At 32.1% G+C, this 6,294-nt stretch overlaps 1 long non-coding RNA gene across 1 annotated transcript; it reads right to left on the bottom strand.

Annotated features, from left to right (window-relative positions):
* Positions 1–906: 906 nt before the first annotated feature.
* LOC310636771 lies at positions 907–3,130 on the bottom strand. Its single transcript, XR_014491790.1, has 3 exons — positions 2,865–3,130; positions 1,900–1,976; positions 907–1,131 (listed from the first exon to the last, which is right to left on the bottom strand). It is a non-coding gene; the product is annotated as an uncharacterized lncRNA (long non-coding RNA).
* Between the last annotated feature and the right edge of the window lie 3,164 nt (positions 3,131–6,294).

Genomic DNA, 6,294 nt, shown 5'->3' on the forward strand with positions numbered 1-6,294 from the left:
AAGTCATACTGGAAATCTCCCCGGAAGGTCAGACTCCTCCAATTGAACTCCTTGTGTCTGTGGCAGGAATTCTTCTTCTACATACTACTACTTGGTTGCAATACCAACCATTCCCTCGAATATTCAAAACTCTCACACAGATACACAGGTATATGCATATACATATACTCTCCTTCCTCCTTATATTTCTCCCTACACTCTCCCTCCCTGTTATGTATATTAATAACCAAAAGGAAGTGCAAATGAAACTGCAGCGATATAGCAATACAGTATGGGGACAAATCTCATCTTCTAAGGAGGCAACTGTAATATATATATATATATATATATATATATATATATATATATATATATATATATATATATATATATATATTCTTTTTAAGTATTAATTGTACAGTAGAATTCATAGAATAAAACAGGTTTTTAAAACTGCAAATTTCTTTCAAGGGTTTAATAGAATAGTTAGGAGAATTAAGAAGAAATTTGGGAGGGAAGTAGTCATTTAAGAAATATAAAGTACAAATCAATAAATTTCTCTTTGTAGAAAGCAAGCTCAAACCTCTGGTACTAGCTCCAACTGAGATTTAATCCATGCCAAGCATATAAATCCTTTTAAAGATTATCTTACATAAATTTTTGTATATCTGCTAGTCTTCACTGCATAAAAAGGTAGTATCTTTTGAGGTGTCACCCATTGTTCCTGTTCAATTTTCTGAAAAATTTACAGGTAACTAAATACATTAAAATATCTGTTCTGTTTTTATGATCTTGCTGATTAAGCAGTGTAAATTCCATGTTAATGAACATCTTTCGGTTATCACCATTATTTTTTTAAAACAAAAATAACTGAGTCAATAACAAGATAAGATAAATGTATGTACAGTATATTTGCTTTTAGGTGCCAACTTACTTTCATTGCCTTTTGAAGAAGTAAGCAAAATGTTAACATTAGATGAGTAGACACAAGAGAGAATAGAACTTTGGTGTGCATTGAGTATCTCAAGTAGCATTTTCCCATTGATATCATAGCAGAATAAGTGGCCATCAGAAAAGCAGTAATATCTTTGCATAGTGACATCAAAATCCATGTTTGTACACCATCTCCTCCCCATATGTGGATATTCTGTACTACAATTCAAAATATTAGCAACATGTTGAATTATGAAAATGCCATAAACATTCTTTAAATCCTTTTTTCTTAAAAAACAATAACTTCAATCAGATAAGAAAGTCCCAGCATTGTAACAAATAAAAGCATATTTGTTTTAGAAACCTAGAAACAATGCTATGAGAAAACAATATTAATAATTTCTGCATATTTTTTATAAACCTACAAACAATGCTGTGAAAAAACAATATCAATAATCTCTCACTTATTGAGGATCACATTTCACACTGCTAATTTGCGTATTTGCTGAGAACTGAGCTGAGGTGACTGAGTTTTGGCAGAACAAAATCTGAAATAGCTTGAGTGCTTTTTGCTCTAAGCATGAAATAACATTTCTGAAATGTATTAAATGTTGCATAAAGAACAAAACATATGAACTAGCCAGTTTCAAGGCTGGAAATGGTTCTTGCTTCAAGGTGACTTTATATTACTCAACATTCACACTGCAAGATTAGGACAAGACTCTCGGAACACATGGGATTTCTTTTGAAAGTCAGAATATTCAAAATGGTTCTAAGTTCAAAATGTTTTTCACAGCAAATATAACATGACCATAGGAATTTAATTTTGTCTCCTATTCTTTAGCTAGACATAGCTTTCTTAGCATTATACTGCATTCCCATACATTTAAGTTACATAATTTGTGACAAAATACAATAAAACATATACACAGAGATTTAGGTCATAGCTACATAGTATGTAATTCAAAGCTCAGAGAAATAATGTACCTAAGGAAAAGACTGTAATTGTACATTGGAATAGGATTAAAGTCAAGTGGGAGCTTCTTTTCTTTAAATTTCCAAGTCTAAAAGACAGAAAGAAATATAAATGTATGTATAAGCTTACCTAAATATACATAAAAATAAACCAACTATGATTTGATATTTGAAGTGGATATCCAGGAATTTAAGAAGAAATAGTGTAACACAGTGCTGGGACATAAAGGAATTATAGAGAAATTACAGATCATTTATGGTGTTTAAAAGAACTGTTTATTGAGATCCATGATACGATTAAAGGAGATTATTGTAGGTCAGGGTTGAAATGAGGGGTCCTTGGCGCTCTCATCCTCAGTGCTAGCACTGATGGTATTACCTAGTCTGGGTAATGAAACGTCTACAAGAAAACAACCAAGCTCAGAGAGCACCAAGGGCCCTTGAGATCTGTGGGAAAATGACCCAATTCATGGCATCGACACTTACCTTGATTACATTTCACCCACGCCTGTTTTTCTCTGGTGAGTATATGATATACTCTGTTATCTAATTCACAAAGATAAACCAGTCTATTCTTTAAAAAAACTGCTTGGACAATATATTTATAAAATTACATACATTTTTTATGGGAGGGTAAAGATGAGCCTTACTTCTTTTATGAAGCCAATAAGTCTAGTTAGTAAGTCAAGAGAGAGATGGAAATTATATTTTTATGGACCAGATTGTTCTTTTTTGAACAAAGCTCCTGCATTCAACAGTACTTGAAAGGTGCCAATTATTAATAGAAACTACCTAAGAGGTTTCTGATCATATAGAGATATCAGGAATAACATATAAACCTGTAGGGCTTTAAATAGCAAGATACAGTATCTTCTGGTTTTATACAGATCTCTTCCCCAAATATCCAATTTCACATATTACGGATCATTTCAGCAACAAGCCAACCTATCAATAATAAGGATAAAATAAACCATCACCTTTACTCCAGTGATTCCTCCACTGATAAGTTCCTCTTTCACTGGGTTAAATGATATAAATGTTAATCGACCTAAACCTGGATTTTCCACAGAGCAAATTTCAGCGTAGTTCTTGTTGTAAACCTTAAGAAACAATTACTTATATCAAAAATCGGGTGGAATACAAAACAAGCAACAAACCAAGAATTTTACTAGATACCTGATAACCTTTCAGAAGCTGAAGACCTTCATTTTAAGGATGGTCTTAGAACACAAAGTTTTTGCGTTTTTTTATGAATTTCTGCTTTTTAAGCATGATTGGTCTTAGCTGCTGTTTTCTATTTTTTATTTGTAGTGTATAGCAATGATGTATTAATGTATTTGCTGTGAGTCACCTAGAACTCTGTAAAGGACAGGATACAAACTTTCTAAAATCCCAAATCAGCATGTAAGCACGCAAACAAGTAAGGAAGCAAACCTGTTGTTTAAAGCAGAACCAACACTGCAAAGAAAATCTCATCTACCAAAGGTGTGCACATGTTACCCTCAATATGTGAAATTAGGCATTTTAGGGTTAGAGTTAGGGTTAGACTAATCGTAACCTAAACTCTTCATGACTGTCTTTTCATACTTTGCCTGAATAGCTGTATAATAGTATTATACAAAATACCTAGGGAGAGTAACTATGTAGCATATTAAAATAAACCATAATACTGACATTTCATACTTTGCCTAAAAATGTCATACATCGATTTCCTAGACATTCTATACAATGTCAGCTTTCCACACATTGCCTATATTATATGTAATCTTAAATTTTAGCACAAGCTTTATTGAAACTCCTTCCATGCCCCCCATTTTTTTTCTGTCCTTAGAACAATTGCTACTAAGTAAGCGCTAAACAGAGTCCTCAACCTTTTTTAAATATTACCTATTGGCTAACTGTGACCATATTAGGTTTAGGTTAGATTTATTAAATTTATATAGGGATAAAATAGCTGTAGCTGCCCCAAATCCATTCTCACTGATGCAACACAGATTATTATTTTTTTAAAGAAAAACATTTTCTAAACTGAAGGCTGCCCTTCTGGCTCCTTCAAGTGGATCGTGTTTTGTTAGAAACTCTAAGGAATTTAAAGAAACTCTTGGAATAAAACAGTATGAATGTGTGTATGTATGTACATATGATAAAGATGCTTGTCTGATCCAACATTATTCTCCTGATGTTCTTGTGGTTGTGGTTGGTTTTTTTAATTGATGCCTTCACGTCAGACTTGATTCCTGGCAAACTGCTTGAACAAATCCCTGCAGTTTTCTTGGCAAGATTTCAGAACAAGCTTGTCGTTGCCTGCTTGCTATGGTGGAAAGATTCAGCAAGATTCATACCAATTTCATTAATTTTTTACTGAAATAGAGGAGGAAGAACTTCTAAGGACCAGCTGTGAGATGTTAATATGACCTCAATATTCTTGGTCAAATCTTGACTATTTGCAGTCTATCGGAAGATTAAAAAAAATCAATAATTTTAATTGACTCTTAAATACTTAACCCAACTTCCTGGATTAAAGGTTGCAAACCAAGTTGTGCAAAACCTCCAAGAGTGAGAACCATTATTTACAGTAAATTGTAACAACCATATCTCTTTTTTTTAGCATATGCATGCATAACAACCATTATTTGTTCTCAGAAACTCTTAGTTTTTAATAACATTTTTATATTACCTTAATGTTTATTGTAGTAACAATATTATCTCCTGAGGCTGAAGTTAGGATGAGTTCATCACACCCTAAATACATTTTGAATGAATCAATCTTATTCTCAAATCTGTAGATATCATTTTAATATATTAAAAAACCTGAATTCATTGCTATAACTGTCAGACCTTCAAACACTCTGAATACAACCATTTTTCTTCGTTTTTTGGCTGCCACAGCAATGGGAGGGGGGAGATGCATTCTTATAGTTGAGTCAAAAAATAACTTTCTTTTGGGGACCAAGGTCAAGCAGCCTATGTGTTTGTAGGGCTGGAGCTACTGTCAGGAAGCCTACCAAAGGTGTTAATTGGAGATTGTGATTTATGACACACTAATGGATGGGGAGTTCAACTTTGTAACTTTTTTGGGGGGGTAACTTTCAGTTTTGGTTTCACCTTTGTTCGTGCTGATATTATGTAGCCATTAAAAGTGTTCTTTGAGGAAAGAAAATGCCTCAGAGTTCTTATTTCTACCGGTCTCATTTATCGGAACCATTACAATAGCTTTATCAGAAATGCCAATTCTTTCTTCCATCTTTCAAATATTCCAGAAATGTCCACTTAAAAATATTCTTGAGCTTTTGATAGAGATATAATGTCCACTTTAAAAATATTCTTGAGCTTTTGATAGAGATATATTATAAGGAAATATATTAGCTTACCTTTATTCCAAAATCTTTTTGCAGAACAAAGTAAACATTGTATTTTTCAGAGTAAGTGATTATTCTTGCCAAATTAAACTGATACTTTGGAAAATACATCTCTCTTTTAGCTAAAATGGGAAAATAAACATTCTGATTAAACCTGATAACCAAATGCAGTCTCTTAAATGAATATATAATACTATTTTCTTAAAAATAATTAACTATTTGTCTATGAAGACACTAATAATTGTGTTTCTATATTGGCTACATCAAAAGGGAAAACTATTGGATACTAAGCATAGAAATGCAACTACCTTTTTAGCAGACTGTTAAATAAATTACTCCATTTAACCAAGAAGACAAGCAGAGAAAGGAAGGAGTAATGTATACTCCATCGATGTGTGTACTTACTTGCTTGTGTTGCAGTATATATATATATATCCTAGTGCCTACAGCCCAATCTTCCTAGTAAGATAATATGGTACAAATCCATAGAAACACATATGCATACTTAATGCATAAATATAATTTATTTACATAAATGCTATCAAAATGTTAATGAAAATGTAAAATTTAAATTTTAAAAATTAAATTCATGTATTTCTGATAATTCTGTAATAATGGACAGAAAATTATTTTCTAAAAGGATTTAAATATCCAGTAAAAAGCAATCATACTATTATAAAAATATTGGAAAGCATTAAGAACTCAACAGAGAAATGAAGCAAAAAAGAGTTAATATCAAAGTATTAAATATAATACTAGAACAAAGCTTATAAAGGAGTTCTGGATTCTTATAAAAGATACATCTCTCCAAATAGAATATGTAAAATGAAATGGAAGACCATCCCTTGATTCACCTCACCAGTAGAGTTGGACGGTACCAAATCCAGACTGAAAAATCCTCTTCCATCTATCAGCACCAGTTTTTTACTCCTGTTATTATAGGTTGCTACAAAGGATTGTTAAAAGGAATGTTTTCAGATCACAACTATCAACAAAAAAAATATTGGTTTGTTTTATAGTAAAAAGCAACATGAGATTAAAAAAAGAG

Source organism: Vipera ursinii, assembly GCF_947247035.1.
Source record: "Vipera ursinii genome assembly, chromosome: 2".
NCBI lineage: Eukaryota > Metazoa > Chordata > Lepidosauria > Squamata > Viperidae > Vipera > Vipera ursinii.